General features: G+C 33.2%; 1 protein-coding gene across 2 annotated transcripts in view; it reads right to left on the reverse strand.

Moving 5' to 3' along the window:
- Window positions 1-18,367, reverse strand: part of LOC129797908 (uncharacterized) — a 269,671-nt gene that overhangs the window by 185,599 nt on the left and 65,705 nt on the right. For both annotated transcript variants that reach the window (XM_055840784.1, XM_055840785.1), the window contains exon 2: window positions 8,442-8,531. The gene's annotated coding sequence lies outside the window, so the exon portion shown is untranslated. The remainder of the gene's footprint in view (window positions 1-8,441; window positions 8,532-18,367) is intronic.

The following is an 18,367-nucleotide window of genomic DNA, read 5'->3' on the forward strand; positions in this document are numbered from 1 at the left end:
CCACAATGACAGTCTCCTTATCACACTCCACATGTTGAATGCTTTTTGCACGAATATATCCATCACAGAGGCTATTTAAAAGTCCCCCCTATATTGCTCACAGCTCAGCTCGAGAGCTTTCTATTAAATCAGAAATGACTGCGTGGTTCTTTTTTATTGCCCATATTGTCTCTATTGAATTCACATTCTATACGCTGAGAACAGTATACTGCAATGTCTGAAAATTTTTCAGTGCTCATCGTTATAGTTTTCTACAACCCTGCCCCCCCCCCCCATTCTTTTAAAATGCCCGCGAATAACAATTATAATCTTTTTTAAAACGATCCATTTCAGCTTAGGGGTGAAATTGAAAGGAACAAGGCTCTACAATAGACAGCAACAATGCCATCCTACCATGTGAAATAAGCTTACAATTGAACTCAACATGTTATTGAGTGTCCCTTTAACGTCAAATACCAATATATTAATTGATTTCCGCAAGAGTGCTTTTTGATTCTTCTAACGAAAATGCAACAAAATCAATATTATTTTTTTCCACTAACATTGTAATTGGATTTGAACATTGATTGTTTAAAGCTCACCCGTCACAAAAGTTTATACTCAATACGAGAGCTTTATGCCATGTGTTGAATCTCCTGTTCCTAATTCAATTTCTCAGTAAAACACCCCTTGATTGAATTTACGATTTATTTATAAAAAAATATATATATAAACCCTCTCAGACAGATTATTCAATAAGTTGGTGAAATAAAAGTTGCAAACAATGCCGAAGGCAAACTCACAGAATACACGAAACAACAATTCGAGAACTCCACGAATATCCTATCCCCGTGGGTTTTTGATATAAGTCAATTAATTCTGATTAATAATTCAGCTCGAAAACAACCCAAAATAGCACTAAAATAATACAAATGTATTTTTCATACAAACAAAATTAATTTTATCGACTCATTACCAATTAAAAATGTTTTGAAATTTTTGGTAATTCCAAATTTAAAATAAATCATTTTAATATTTTATGCATATATAGAGGAGACCGGGGTAGAATTAGCCACGCATGGTATTAGACAGTGGGATGTTATAGCTTGTCATATAGAAGGAATATTAAAGAAACCACTATTTATTCCAAAATTACACTTCCCTTCCTATTTATTGAAGTATTTGTTAGCACAATGCAAACATTTTAATAAAAATTATACGGAATGAAAAATTTCATTTACTGGCTACTTCTGCCCCGGTCTCCCCTATAGGTCAATTCCACATTATCTACTCTTTGTACTAATAAAATATGAAAAAATTTCAATTTTGTAATGAAAATCTAAGATTTTGCACTAAAACCTCGTTTTATGATAAATCTACCTCTCTGAAAAAAATAATTTGCAAAAGGATGCAAAAGGAGAACACCCACTCCATATAATTAACCAAAAAGGGTAGTAACCCTGGCTCCAATCGACTTTTTTGCAAAAATCGATTAATTTCAATCGATTTTTTGGTCAATTCGAATTCAATCAACTTTGTTTTGCAAAAAGATGCAAAAGGATGCAAAAGTTTGCCATTTTGCACGCGACAAAATAAGCAATTTCCAATGGCTTCCAGTTCCAGTGTCGCTCAGAATTGTCAAATGGCAGACAAAATATTAATTCACAGTGCAGTTAATTCGCAAAGTGGTGATAGTTTTCGCGTGTTTTCTCAATAACTATTATAATAGTGGAAAATGGGAAGAAAAGCTGCTACGGTAGAGAATTGTGTTACGATTCACAAAAACACGGTGCCGACAGAAATAAGGTGAAAATTGAGCAGTGTTTTGTAGGAAAATTGACAAACATTTTTTTGGGAAAAAGAAATTTTGTGGTTCAGAAGTTTGCTCAGGTCTTTGGAGTGTTTTGTGACAAATATTTTCTGACGAAAAGACCTAAATAGTGAGATTTTTGAAAGATGTGTTCGCGAGGTTGCATCCCAATGCAAAAATTTTTGACATGTTGGATGGTTCATTCAGTAATAGTCCGACGACAAAAATTCTTGCAAATGTCAGTGTTTAAATGCAGAAAAATGGGCAAAATTTGCTAAGAAATTAGGTAAATAATAGATAAAGTGAAAAGTTTTTGAAAAAAAAGTGTCTACGGTGGTAGTGGAGTAAAAATTGAAAAGTGCAATTAACATTTTCATTGAGAGTATGTGTACGTCGATTTTGTGTTAATGCGGCAGACAAGAATGCCAAATCATATTTATGGTGTTTCACCACAGATGGCGCTACTATAGTGCTCATTCGGAGGTAAAAATTTGCAAAAAATTGCAAAGGGAGGCAATGGAGGCAATAATTGGCAAATATTTGCCAAATTGCAAATTTTTGCACCCAATTGCAAATTTTTCGTTTAATTCGAAATTCATCTTCAAAATTAATCGATTTTTGCACCCTTTTACACCCTTTTGCAAATTATTTCTTTCAGAGCTGTGATTCTGTAAGTGAAGTGATCGATTCACCAGGAATGTAAACGATTCACTAAGTTGGCAAAAGACCAAAATAGTACGAAGTATTACTTAACCGGATAAGCTATAAGAATATCTCTGAAAATGCGTTAAAAGTAGTACTATCTTTTATTTGTATTTAACAAGATTTCAAAAGTATCTGAAGAAGCTCGGTGAATATTATAAAAATGGAGAATGAATGTTAATGTCAGTACAACAAAACTTAAATATGACAGAAATTTGAAATTAAAATTATAATGAAATTGAAGAAGTTAAAGACAATACAATATTTAGGAATACAGCTAGATTCTAAACTTAAATACAACAAACATATAGAAAATTCAGTTAAAAGAGAAAAAAACCAGTTTGAAGACACTTTTTCCATTATTAAAATATGATAATAAATTAGTAATACTAAATTATGATAGTAAATTAGTAAATACTGTGCTATTCCAGTATCATTTGGAAAAATATTTACATCGAAAACTAATCAACGAAAACTTAAAATTGTACAAAATATATGCTTACGAATGCAAACAACAAATTTAATAATGAAACTAAAACACACATTAAAACAACTGAACTTCATAGAATTTGTAATATAGAAGCAATAGAAGAATTCGCAAAAAATATAAATAAGAATTTCACAAACAAACTAAAATTATCAGAAAATTATACAATCAAAAATCTAGAAGAAAAGACCATATACGTAAATAGCACACTGTATCAAACTATAAATATAAGCTATCAAAAATAAAATTAATATAATTATTAAAAAGGAAACATATCAAACATATACAACATTGGATATATTTTGGAAATATTGTATAAAATAAGAAAATGATTGTAATTGTAATTAATTTGATTTAATAATAAAATTTGTATATATTTAACAAGATTTCACAAGTGATCAATTCAAAATGCTAGTGAATCAATTACTTCACTCCCAAATTCGTTGTATAATATACAAAGAACTCAGGATATATCAATTTCGAAAGGGTTGTTAAAAACCCTATGTTGATATCTCTATCTCTTTCACGGAAAAGAATATTTCGTAAAATTGTTGGCAAATGTTTGTGAATTCCTAATAGCAACTTACGAACTGTGTAATCCACTAAGAGAGTTTCTTCACAAACATTGTTCGTAACACGATCACTCAACGAGCATTTTTTTTACGAAAACTTGTTCGAAAATATTCATAAAGTTTTGTAGACAAACAAAAATTTACAAATAAATGTTTGTAAAAGAACAAAAAATGTTCATCAAGTGATTTTTGTGGGCTATTTACGAAGATTTTGTAAGCTCCCAATAGGAATTCACAAACATTTATGTATAATTTTACAAAATATTTTTTTCTGTGTTAATTCTTAAAGAAAATTGAAAATTTACTATCACAGAAAACATACTTTCCATGAATCCGCAAATTCGCAAAATTATGCTGCTTTTGCACCTGACTAACGCAATCGCAATTATTCATATTTTCCTGCTATTTAGAAACTAATTTGTGAAATAATATTTCAATAAGTATGCCTAAATTTATGCAAATATTTTTTGCTTCGCTTCGTATTGCATTTCTTATAAATTTTTGGCGCTGAAAATAGCACAAAAAATTGGCACAGAATATAACTTGCATATATTACGGAGTTTCTATAAATTGTTTGAAAGAAATCTCATGCAGTCATGCAAATTTTCTGAGTGCATAAAACTATTTCGTGCGGTTTTTTTTTCGATTTCTAAAATGTGCATAATCTTGGGACCCTGTGTATTGTGATATTCAGAGAAAAATAGTACCAAAGCATTTCAAAGGAGAATGGTCAAAACTATATGGGCGCTGGTCCCGGAATCGCCACAAACGAGAGTAGGCGCATTTTATAGGTACTGATATAAGATTGAAAAACTGCCGGGACCCAGGACGATAAACGCTGGGAGTCCTTCTAAAATGGCCTTTATCCTTCCGAAAAATCGCTGTTTTGACAACAAATTACGCAAGAACTGCTAAAGCGATCTTGATGAAATTCGGTATAGGGTCAGTGTATGACTTAAAGTTTTTATCTATGCATACCACCCCCTCCCTCCACCCTCCGTTCTGATAGCCCCCATACAAAATGGGGGTACTTTACCTTATAACTCCTTTCTAAGACGATGTAGAAAGCTGAAATTCGACAAGGGAACAAAGCTTAGGGAAGACTTTTAAACCATGTATAATATCTCCCTCCTCTGTCCCCCTTTCTGGTAGCCCTCATACAAAATGAGAGCATTTCACCTTATAACTCCTTTCTGAGAAAAGATAGAAAGTTGAAATACAGCTTGGGAACAAGTCTTAAAGAAGACTTTTTAACCATACTGCCCAAACTCTTCGTCCATCACCCCTTCTGATAACCCCCATACAAAATGAGAGCATTTCACCTTATAACTCCTTTCTAAGAGGAGGCAGAAAGCTGTAATTCGACTAGATGTCTATAAATGCATATAAAATCTAGAAAATTATTGTTAACGTTATTAGTTATTCATTTTTTTCATTCTTTTACAAACCAACTACTTCTTCTCAGAAAGGAGGTCAAAATGTTCTCATTTTGTATGGGATTACTAGAAGGGGTGGTGGAGGAGCGGGTTAACATGCAAAGTTGAAAAGTCGTCCATAAGTTTTGTTCCCTTGTTGAATATCAGCTTTCTACATCGTCTTAGAAAGGAGTTATAAGGTAAAGTGACCCCATTTTGTATGAGGGCTACCAGAACGGAGGGTGGAGGGAGGGGGTGGTATGCATAGATAAAAACTTTAAGTCATACACTGACCCTATACCGAATTTCATCAAGATCGCTTTAGCAGTTCTTGCGTAATTTGTTGTCAAAACAGCGATTTTTCGGAAGGATAAGGGCCTCTTTTACAAGGACTTCCAACGTTTATCGTCCTGGGTCCCGGCATTTTTCTCAACCTTATATCAATATCTTTAAAATGCGTCTACTCTAATGTTTGTATGAAGATGAACCAGCGCCCATATACTTTTGATCATTCTTCATCATTGTGAAAAATAGTTTTTATGCTCTAGAACTGTTCCTCCATGGTTTAGAACATTGATCCCAGAACAAAAGTTGTTACGTATACTAATGTCTATCCAATGACATAGGTCCCGTTCGTGGCGATTCCGGGACCGGATTTGACCATTCTCCTTTACGAAATGCTCGAACCCGTATGATAAATATTCGTTAATTCTTCCAGATTAATTTTCTGATTTAGTATTATGCTGTGGAACATTTTAGAAAATTTTGATCTTACAACTGAGAACATTCTTAATAGGGGAAATGTTTCAGGCTTCGTATTAACCCTGGCTTCAAACACTTCATATTATTCTCATATTCCTTTAGTGAATCTGTCCTAGTGGGAATTAATATAATTTTAATTATGTCAAAGTCGTTAAATGAATATGAAAAAAATGTGAAATGCTCAGAGTATGTACGAAACCCGAAAGACTTTTCCTATATGTTAGATCAAAATAATTTTTAAGGACTTTAACCTTGACTTTAACATTTAATACTGATACATTTTTAAAAGAAATGATTTGCTAGATGAAATGAATAAAGCTCTGACTTCGAAATAAAGCAAGAAACTATAAATTTTGAAGGGGCCCTTTGTTTAAAATTTCGAAAACCAAAATGTCAAACATCACCTTTGAAATAAATCCAGCTTTGACCGTATCGGTTGAGTGGTTTGAATAAATCCACTAGTGTGGATACCCCGAATGATGCCAGTACTCCATTTGATGCCACTTTGACTAAAAAGGTATTTTTTAAATATATTACGATATTTTCGAATTATGAAATATATGCAACAATCATTATTTTATAATTCGTAATTCGAAAATATTGTAATATTGAAAAAATACTCCTTTATTCAAAGTGGCATCAATTGGGGTAGTGGCATCTTTCCCAGCGAGCACAGTTAGCTAAAAAAAGGGAGCGTTTTCACCAAAAATATGCTGAAAACGCTGCCTCTTTTTAGTTAACTGTGCTCACTGGGTTCAAATATGTTATTTAAAAAGACATCTTGACAATTTCTTTTGATCACAGCAGTTTTCGAAATAAATTAGACAAAGTAGGATTTGGTGGATTACGAATTAAAGTATTAATTAATAATTATAAGTCAATGTCTTTTGTACCATTTGTTTTGAAGACCGGTAACAGTATAAACGGTAAAAGATGAAAGCATAGGGGAGATTGGGGCAAAAAGTCACAAATTGAAAATTTGAAAATTCAATATTTTCCAAGGTAAAAAAGATAGCGGCTCAATTTTTTTCTATAGATAGCCTCCAAAGACCTTCTTCCATGTCGTAAGTTTCTTAGAATTCGAACAAGGAAGTCAGAAAATAAAAAATATTGAAATTTTTAGCCCTATTTTTTTAAATGTTTTTCTTACAGCAAATATCAATTCTGACCTACTTATTTTCCAAAATTGATGCACTGGTAAATATTTCCTAAATGATTTGGATTCTTTTATTACGAAACCACTATCTATTTTGGAATTTTACAAAGATTGTTTCCTCCAGAAATCCTTTTATTAAAAAAGACCACTTGGGGTAAAAAGTAACAAATGGTATGGAGCAAAAAGTAACAAAGACTGAAGCAATTTTTGATGTCTCACGGCGAGAAGAAAAGTCATTTCCATGTCTTGCCGCTTTTTGTTTGTATTGATCAAACGATTTGCAGTCTCTTGTGTCTTTTTTTAAATAGCTTGAAAAGCGCTTTCTCGTTCAGATAAAGAAAACGGTGTTTTAAAAAGGTTTAGAGGAATAAATTTCCTATGAAAATATGTCAACTAGCTATTTTTTTAAATTGACGAAAGCCCGTAATAAAGTAAATCAAAATGTGATAATATCCTGATACCTGATACTATTTGCCCCAGCATTTTTTAGAATGTTCACAAAATTACCTTTCAGAAAACAGCTCGATAAATGTATGTCCTTACAAAATAGAGGAAAATGACTTTGACAAAGTTGTAGAGCAATAAATTTCCTATAAAACTGCACTAATTAGAAATTTGTGGGGCGCTAGGGTAGGTATTTTGTGACTTTTTGCCCCAGTCTCGCCTAAACTTTGTTTTGAAGAAAGTCTAGAATTCAAGAATTAAACATAGCAATAACTAAGATCTTGAAAATCGAAAAGTAAACTCAAAATCAATGTACGTACATTATATATTGCCATCTTTTTGAATTCGACTAATGTAAGTGACTTTTCAAAAATATTCTTGAAAATACCATACATAGTGCTATGTATTTAAAATTTGAAAGGATAATACGAATCTAAATGCGCCAAGCTGTGTGTTTTTATTCTCTTTTTTTAAAACCATCTGAATCCAATTAAATATAGCGTAGTTTCCGGATATTTTTGCAATTTGTGCCTCTTGCTGTTGGTTCAGTAAAAAGTTCACTTTGAGGTAAACCTAAAAGCTCACATTGAATTTTCGCATTTGACGTCACCATGAACTTTTATAAGCTTTAGATCTAATGCATTTCTCACGTATTTGTACATTCATAAATGAATCTCTACCCTTCAATATTTGTAGAAAATACTTTATGAATTTGGTGTATTTGATTCTCTTGCTACGTCATGTATATTTTGTGGTGTACATCTTCCCCATTATTGATGAGAGTAAATTTACGACGTGGAGCATGTTTCGAGGGGGAACGAGGATGTTGGAAAGACACTGAAAGGGAAATTTTATTGCTCCCTCAGGAAATCACGCTACGAGCTTTTTCTATTCGAGACATTTTCCAATGGCATGTGATTGAGGGTTTAGAAGGGGATATTCTTTACATCTGACTGCATTATAGAGAGTCATGACGATTCCCTCATTCTCCACACAATGTAAATGAAATGGACTCATTGTATACTAGTAAATGCATCTCCCACCCACAATTCCGACTGATCTTTTACGATTTATCTACTCAAAAGATATCTCTATATAGATTTTGAATACTCACGTAGAGTCATCGACTGAGAGACCAGTTTCCGTCTATTCCAGCTGAAAATGTCTTTTCGCTTTGGTGAAATTTCCCAGTTTATTTTCAGTTCTGAAAAGATAACGACAATAAAGCATAAAATTGTTTATCCGCTTTTCAATTCACACTAATTGCTAAATATTATTTTTCATTCAAACGTGAGTCAATTTGAATGTTGCCTCTGCACTTTGAACAAAATTACGTACAAATTCATGAAATTGCTCTTCTGATTTCAGATAATGCCATGAAATACTTTTAAGTGGATGAATGAACAAAAATATAATATTGCTGTTTTTTTTTACATCATTTCAGCAATATCCCATTTGATATAATATTTCACCCAAAACAGCTTTCAGAGGAAAAAAATCAAATTTCTCTTAAATCAAAATATTTTCATTTTCAAAAATTATATTAAGGTCGAATTCGTGTAGAGCACGAATTCAATTCAAGGCATTATTTACGCACGATGTACAGCAAATTTTGCGTGCCTTGCCTGAAATTGAATGAATATCATTGTAAATTGCTGTGTGACTCTCGATGTTTATGAATTCATAACAAACACGGTACTAATTTGGAGTGGATATTTTATGTGTTCCATGTTGTATGTCTACTAAATAAAAATCAACAACCTTAGGTGATATTCAGCAAAGTTTTTCATACTAAAGTATGCAAAGTTTAGCTTAATGATTTAATTTTAGGTCTGTTTACTGTTTTTTAGGGTCAAAGTCCAGATCACAGAGGGCTCATTTCTTAATCAGGGGACTCGTGGTGAAATTGATAAGATCGTTAAACTTTTGATCAATAAGACCCGTGACCTGACTTAACTGTCTCAGTTGTGAATTCGAGTTCCGCCCGGTGCAAAAAAATTAAAACGTTTGAAGGGACAATTTTCACGTATCACAGTAAAATGAATAAACATTTGAAAACTAAATTGTATACAAAATAGTCAACATGACCCGGTACATTAAAAGAAATAAAATAAAAGTATTTCTCTATTGATTTAAAAATAAGATTGGGTTTAATTGATAGGTATTGAAATTTTAAACGCGATACATGGGTCTCATAAAAAATAATTTATTTATTTACATTTCTATCTTACTTTTGGTGGCTATTAATAATAACTCTATTCTTATTAATGAAACGTTAAATAAATTACCCTTCAGCACTGATGTACTTCCGAGGCTTTTAGGAGGTTTCCTGAATTTCAACGTCAAGAAATACTTTTTTTTGCTAAAACCATCATATAAACTAAAATTAACTAAGATTCTTAACAATCTTACTTTCTTTAATACGAACTTAAGATCTAATGCCCTAGACACTCTTACGACTTAAGCCGAGAAACGACTTAGTGGAAAATGATAGAAAATAAATTTAACCATTATGTCAAATATAATTACGCTAAGCTGGCTCTTGGCTAATCCTCAGGTCCGTCAAGGCCCTAATACCCTAGACACACTTACGACTTAAGCCGAGAGATGACTTAGTGGAAAATTATGGAAATGAAGTTTAACCATTATGTCGAATATAATTACGCTAAGCCGTCGCTCGGCTAATCCTCAGGTCTGTCAAGACCCTAAGGCTTCACCATATGGCTTAACTGCTCTAATTTCGTATCAATCAAGATATTTTGGAAAAATTTAACTTAGAATTAGATCCTAAAAAAATAAAGTTGGTTGCTATTTAAGATTTTAAAACATTCGGGAATTGTGTTAAACCTTTAGTTTGAACACCGCTTAAGAATGTATTACAAAGCTTTCAAAACCCAGATTCAAAGTATTGTCGAATATACAGAGACGAAAGCAAAAGAGACCCTAGATTTGCTAACGTTCGTGTGAACATCAGAAACTTTGAGAGACTTTATCTCCATTTCTCATTCTTACAAATTCTTTGAATTGACAGGAAAGTTAAGACTTACTCTCTTCAGAATTAAAAACAGTCACGAAAATAATTTTTTTTTAAAGCATTTTTTTTTTCAGGGATAGGATTTATAAAAGACAGTGCTCCAGGTAATTCTTATAATAAGTGAGCTGTTGTATATTTTTTGCGAAAAAAAAATTTTGTTGCTTTAATTTATACACATTTAAATGGGTCCCGGTCGAAATCCCGAACGTCAAAGTCCTGAACGCCAAAATCCCGAAAGGCAAAATTTCCTGATTGCATCTGAAATTATCTGTGTTTTATTCTACAAATTATCTTCTGTATAATTTTACCCTTTCAAAGATTTTGACGTTCAGAATGTTGGCTTTTTTTGGAATTTTGACATATTGGGATATTGGATTTAGGAATTTCGGCTTTCGGGATTTTGGTTTTCGGTATATTGGCATTCGCGATTTTGGCCTTTTGGGGATTTTGACTTTCCGGATTTTGGTTTTCAGTATTTAGACTTAACAATTTTGACCTTTTCGAGATTTTGGCTTTCGGGATTTCGGTTTTCCGAATTTTGGCTTTCGGGGCTTTTTGAGATTTTGACGTTCAGGATTTTCACTTTCGAGATTTTGGCTTTCGGGGTTTTGGTTTTCGGGATTTTAGCTTTCACAATTTTGTCTTTCAGGATTTTGGCTTTTCAGGATTTTGACCCATTCAGGAATTTGACGCAATCGTGATTTTGTCTTCCGACATTTTGGCGTTAGGGATTTCGATTTTTCGGATTTTAGCTGCCACTTAATATAAATATACCAAAAATATCTAGAAACTTAGCATTTTGTTCTTCTTCCAAAAAAAAATGCGAAAAGAGCTAATTCTTAGTTTCTTAATTTAGGAACACCCCAAAACATGACACGAATAAAAGATGAACCTTAGTTCGACATTGGGGTTATCAATTGTCGAATAAGTTACATCCTTTAAAGGCACTAATTTTTTTAAGTGGATTAATCTTTAAGGCCACATAACCGCTCTAGGAGTCATTTTGGTCAAAAAAAATTTTTTTTTAATTTTTAAAGAAATTACTTGTCCTACTCCTAGAGGAAATATCAAAATTCTGCCAAAAGTGCTCCCAATATGTATAGACCTCTAACTTTAAAGAAAGAATAATTCCACTAATAGTATTCAACAGTCTAATATGCAAAGTTATTATCAATTAACTTGAACTAGTTCGAATGCAAAACTAAATGGTCTCGAATCAAAATGTAATGTTGCAGATGCATCTCACCAATTGGCAACTTAATTGAGAGTACACAACACGAGTGTTTTCATGCGGATCTCTTGCATGTACTGGTTATAGCATTCCAATTTCTATAAACAACAAATGAGTGAAATAAAAAACAAACAGCCAGTTTGAAAATTGAGGCCCGATAAACTATCGAAGTAGAACATTGCATTTACCAGTCCATTACTCTCTTTTTTTTTCGTCCACCGCGTCTCTGGTACCCAAAAGGATGTCGGAACTGTCGTTTGGTTTGTACATTTTCCACATTCGTGCGCCACTATCCATCAATGACACTTGATGTGGTGGCACAATGATGGGGAATCGATATACGATTAGTTCTTTCTGCATTATACGACTCTTTTTTTCGTACATAGGGAAGGCCCTTCATATACTGCCCGTCGGGGCTTGTATTTTATTATCGTCGCATCGACATCGAATGTATAAACAAAAGGCTGAGAGATATAAAAGGGGGCGCGCGAGGGTGGAATAGTGCAAAATAAAATTGGAAAGATGTACGGTGTTGGTAGTACGAAATGATAGTTTCACGGGATTTCGATTAGATATACACATGCACTATACACAGTGAATACCGGCTGGAGGTGCTGTGTATCCTAGTGGTGTAAGCTAAATAAGTATTAAATCCATACTGAGAGTACTGGTATGCAAAGAGAGGTGAATGGATTTATACCCTACCCTGGATACCACCATTCACATCAGATAGCGTCTTAACTGGGTATTGGATAGAAAAGTTGGGTATGAAATTAAAATTTCCATTTTGTTCTTCTCTATCTTAGTAATATCTCCGGCATGTTTCGGTTACACCTTTTCCCGTGTTGTTGCATAAAATAATCTATTTACACGTGAAAAAAGTTTATTTATGCCACATGAAATTATATTGTATACCATCATCCTTTATGTATATAAATAAAAACATCTGCAATAGAGTAGTAACTTTCTGCTCACACAGAAGATCACAGTATTTGACATTGAGTGACTCTTTGCTTTAAAATACAATCTAATAAAAGTTTCTTAGAGTCTCATTCTTAGATTTTTCCCGTTTTTTTTTTTATTACTTCTTTTCAGAATGTGAGATATTTGGGATTGGGAACGTATCATTAACTGTGAATACTGTCATTGCTACTCAAGTAACACTATAAAAAAAAAGTAATTAAAAAATAATTTTGATTTACAAAACATAATAAAACTAGTTTCGGGGAAAAGTGCGGAATATCAGCTAGAGACTATTAATATGAAGTACTTTTTTTATAAATAATGCTGTAAAAAAGCTTCTGGAATGGAGAAATATTTCGGACAGTTTGTAATATCGTCCACAGTGAACGAAATAAGACCATGTGACTAAATTGATTAAAATTATGGAAATATGTTCAAATATTTAATGCTTATCCTCTAAATATCAATTCTTTTTTTTTAAAACTAAAATATTAAAATAAATTCATTGAATTTAAGCAAAAAAATTTTTCTTAAATTTTTAAAATAATAATATACTCTTAAATATTAATTAATTATTGTTTTTATTTCTGCTAGTGAACTTTGTTTATATTTTGCTTCTTCTTCTGGTGATCCTTTGAATTTTCCCTCTTTGCCCCCTGCGCCCTGGGAGGGTTTTAGCTTCTGCTGCATTTCGCAAGAAAATGTAATCTATGCTATCTCCCGTGTCAGATCAAGTGCCATGGAGTGTGATGGAGTCTCCCTTGATTTCATTAAAATTCTACTCCCGGTTATTATTCCAGTGCTCACTGATCTCTTCAATCACATTATTGTCACCTCAACCTATCCTGATTCTTGGAAACGGGCTTTAGTAGTGCCGATTCCCAAAATATCTAATCCTAAAGTACCTTCCGATTTTAGGCCTATTAGCCTTCTTCCTGTTCTCTCGAAAGCATTTGAATTCCTTCTTCATGAACAAGTTTCCCAACATTTGAATGATAATGGATTACTCTGTGACTTTCAGTCGGGTTTCCGTAAGGGTCACAGTACTACTTCTGCCCTTCTCAGAGTAAATTATGACATCTCGTCAGCCATTGATCAAGGCCGCTTTGTTATTCTGGTTCTTCTGGATTTCACCAAGGCCTTCGACAGTCTCCCTCATGATCTCCTTTGCTATAAATTGTGCACTCTGTTTCAGTTCTCTTCTTCAGCAGTTGCCCTCATTCGATCTTACTTTTCTGGCAGATCACAAATTGTTAAGTTTGGTGATGATATCTCGCCACCTTCTATCTTGAGCAAGGGCATTGGTCAAGGTTCTATTCTTGGTCCTCTGCTGTTCTCCCTTTTCATTAATGATCTCCCCTCTGTCTTGCAAAATTGTTCGTTTCATCTTTATGCAGATGACCTACAAATTTATATTGAGGGTGATCCCTCCAATCCTCTACTTGCTTATGATCTCATGAATTCCAATCTCTCTCATATCGAGCACTGGTCTTCTTCAAATGGGCTGGTTCTGAATCCTAAAAAGTCCCAGGCCATAATCATCTCCAAAAAAACAGTCTCTCCTGCTTTCTATCCTTTATACCTTCATGGTGAGATTATTCCCTTTGTTGATCAGGTTAAAAACCTTGGTATCTTTTTCAATTCTACTCTCTCATGGTCTGATCATGTTACATCCATTTGCCGTAAGGTTAATTATTCTCTCTATACCCTGCGACGCTTCCGGGAAATCACACCCTATGATACTCGTCTGATTCTCGCGCGAGCGCTTCTTCTTCCTTTCTTTAATTATGGTGCAGAGCTTTTTTTTGCCGCGGATAGTGACACAATCCGTCGCTAACAGTTTCTTTTAATGATTGTGTTAGGTACATTTGCGGATTGAGTCGCCGAGATCATATCTCTCCCTACAGAAATCAATTTATTGGCTGTGATTTGCCTTCACTGCTAAGAATGAGAGCTGTGTTATTCCTGTTTCATCTGCTGATTTCTGGGTGCCCTGTGTACCTATCGAGTCTTCTGGTTAGGGGGGGTTCGACCAGGGTTCGAGGACTCTTAGTGCCGAAGGTTCATGGGGACTGTCTCTATCGGTCTCTTTTTGTGACGGGTGTTATTTTATTTAATTCACTTCCGTATGACAGCCGTGTTTCTGCGGCTGCCATTCGTGGTTATTTTCAGGCTGATTCCTAGAAACTCTTTATTCTTTTTTCTATTTTGCTTTTTTTCTATTTTCTTAACTTTTGTTGCTTTTGTTTTTTTTTCTTTTGAATTTTTTTTAATTTATCTTATCACAATTGTAAGAGGGATGACCCTATTTTTGTGATTAATAAATATTATTATTATTATTATTTATGTTTAGTGTTTGTTCTGCGGATTTAATTCGGGAAATTTCTTAGGAAGATTACGTTTTTCGTGCAAAAATACATTTGTTAACGATAGGTTAGGTTTTCAATATCGTCCACTTTGTTTTCTTCCTCAAAATTTCACAAACTCTTAATGCTTTTAATTACTAAGTTGTGCAATGTCCATAGCAATAAAACAGTATCTGCTGTGGAAGAAGCCTTGAAAAGTTCCGGAAGCTGAAAAGCTTTCTGTACGATATTCCACACAAGGTTGATTTTATCTATGACAAGGTAAGGGAGAACAGGCATGTTTGAGACACTTTAATATGTTTTGACTTTAAAACAGTATCTCCAAAACTCAGAAAATTATCCTGAAATTATACCTTAGTATACTAATTAGTATATAGACGTTATTAAAATAACTCGATTAGTGTTTTTGTCACGTTTATTTGAAATCAAAGAATAACCCACCGCGTGTCAATCACGTAGGTTCTCCCCTATCTGATATATAATATTACTCAAAGCAATTTTAAAAAAAATTATTTAAGAGAAAACAAAGATGATAAACTACTCTACTAAGTATCCAAACGACCCCTGCAAAAGAAGTGACCAAAAAATTTGCATTACACTTCAAAGTCATCACGTTAATGCTTTTGTGTATGTAAACCTGTCCGAAATATTGCTTCGTTCTCCTGCCTGGGTTTCATTAAAAGAAGTATTGCAATCACAGAAAGTTCCCACAGTGTTTAAAATAGGACTAGTCAATAAGTGGCTAGTGAATATTTGAGTAAACCGTGAGAGGCTAAATCGCAAAATCAACACTTAGGATTAACCGTAGAATGAAACACTGGATCATAAAATCCTCCGTCTGCAATAGGGAAAGGACTCTGTACATGGGTCTTCCAGGCACTTTTATGTACAACCATACCATATAGAGATTAATCCAGATGGAGGTCTCTTGGAGCTTTTTATGGCATTTTATTCTTCGTAGTATTATTCTTTTTAATAGTAATGAAAGAGAAATTATAAATACAACTTTATTGCTAAGTTAACTACTCAATGAAATTATCCATTTGCTCCCTATCAGTGAAAAGACTTGAAAAGAATGTCGATTTATAAGAGGGTCATCAAAATGTCTGAGCTGATATCTCATAGCGTTTGGTTGGTTATAGACGTCTATTTGTCAATAAATTGACAATAAATTGTCAAAAATATAATTTCTTGGTGGATTTATTATTTTGGTCTATCTTTGAGTTCAAGAAATTAAATAGAATTTTACACAGGGAAAAAGGGGCAATTCTACGCACCTGGAAGTTTTCAATAAAATTCATTTACCAAAAGTTTAAAGCTTTAGATTATCTTTTTAAGAAGAATTGTTTTGATAATTTAAAGCACATTTCCCATATTTTTTATTCGCTTAAGACTTTATATTTTTGAAGTTTAAGCTTTTGTGAAACTGCCCCACCCTTTCCTAATTCATTTTCAGATTTCTCTATAATAAAATTAAAGTTTTAATCAGACATAAATCGTTTCAGCTATTAGAATCACAATTTCGAGAAAGTCTCGTTATGTTTAAATTTAGAATAGAAAATTAGGTTTCTTTTTGAGGAACTTCACAAAGAAGTTCGTAGTGGAAATGCTGAGAAAAAGTGTCTGTAAACTCATCATGATGGAAATGCAGGAGAGTAAAAAAAAAGTACTCGAGAGTTGAGATTTTCAATTTCTGCTTCATTATGTAGAGATTAATTTCTAACAAAGTTGTCAGTTTTGAGCCTGGTAACTTTCAGTGGGTGGATACTCTTTTTCTCCATGACACAAGCGCCCAAGAAAGCTCTTCTTCAACTCGTAGCATCAGACCTTCATTGGCCTATCCATTGAGCTGATGAAATGGGAAAAGACTAGGGTTTATATCGCAGACAGAAATTGTCGCATGTTGTTGCAAAATAGTTTCGAGTAATTTTGTTCTTTATAAATTAATGGATGAGGATAGATTAAACTTTTAAATTGATATTTGCCTTGAGCTAGAGAGCAAAACTTTTTTGTATTCATCGCATGGGATTTTACCAGTCGCAATATCCTTGAGTCTCTGTTTTATACCTCATCTCACTAGTGATACTAAATGATTTTCGTCATGCTTTTCATCTCACCATAAAAAGCCTTTTTTTTAAAGCAAAAGCATAAAAAAAAATAGGTGGAACGGTGTGAAAGAAATAACTTAGAATGTGCTATGAATAGAGATCACACTATGGACGTTCCATAAAGTGATAATTGAAATGCAAACTCGAGTTCGCTGTAGTTAATTTAAAAGCTCAAATTTCCTCACGAAAGCTCCCACATTTCCCAATTCATTCACACTTTCTAAATGAGTTTTCCACAGGGCATAATTTTTTTTTCATCTCCCCTCTATACACATGCAATTTATTCGACGGTAGAAGATGAAGTCCCGTGATTAAGGTAGAAATGGAAATTTCCTTATCTCTAATTTCCATCATAAAGTGCCGCTCATTGAATTATCTCACCCAAGAAATCTTATATTCTGCACGATGTGTTTGTCCAAGAAATAATTTGAATGGTTAGAAACCATTTCAATGGGTTAATTTAATTTGCCAATTACGGCGAAAACACCAAAGAAATTCTACTGACCATGACAAACTATACAATTACTTCTGCAAATAGGCCCAAAAGACCCAAAATAATCTACATCACTTTATGGTTTTGTGCATGGGAGGACAGAAACCCAATAGGAAATGTGGGAAAAGACATGGGTTGAATTTTCTACAAAATACTTGTTAAAGTAGACAATTAGAAGCAATTTAGAGATAGCTGTCTCTCTCGAGAAAATTGCAAGTCACATTTAATTGCAAATTGCAATTCGTAAATTGTTTTTTTTTTTTCAATTACGACCCATCACTTTCACATATGACACTTTATACAATGTTCTGCACATTAAACAATCGACAAAGAATTTAGTGGGAAAGTTATGTTATTAGAAAGTCGAGACATCTTTCTATATTAAGAAATTGAACAACTGTCTAATTACGAAATTTTAAACTGTCTGATCTTTACAACAAGAATTTCTTATGTTTATCATATTTTTTATATATTAATAAGAGGCTTCCCTACACTCTCCGAAAAAGTTCCGGAAATGTTAAATTCCGAGAAATCCGAAAAAGTTAAAATAACATTCCGGAAATGTTAATTTTACCCTGCATTATTGACCCGAAATCGGTGTAAATATTACCCTTTTTAGGTGTGTTAGGGGTTAAATTAACCCTTTTTCATGTTAATTTTACCCTTAAAAAGGTGTAAAATTAACATTAAAAAATGTTGATATATTTTTACACCTAAAAAGTGTTAAAGTTACGAGGAAAAACAGTTAATCGCACCCTCTTTTTTTTCTCAGTGTATGGATTCAGATAGACTTACACTGATCCTAAAAAATATCGTAACATTTTACAGTCAATAACAAGGTAAAG

The sequence above is a fragment of the Phlebotomus papatasi genome, chromosome 1 (assembly GCF_024763615.1).
Source record: "Phlebotomus papatasi isolate M1 chromosome 1, Ppap_2.1, whole genome shotgun sequence".
In the NCBI taxonomy this organism is placed as follows: Eukaryota; Metazoa; Arthropoda; class Insecta; order Diptera; family Psychodidae; genus Phlebotomus; species Phlebotomus papatasi.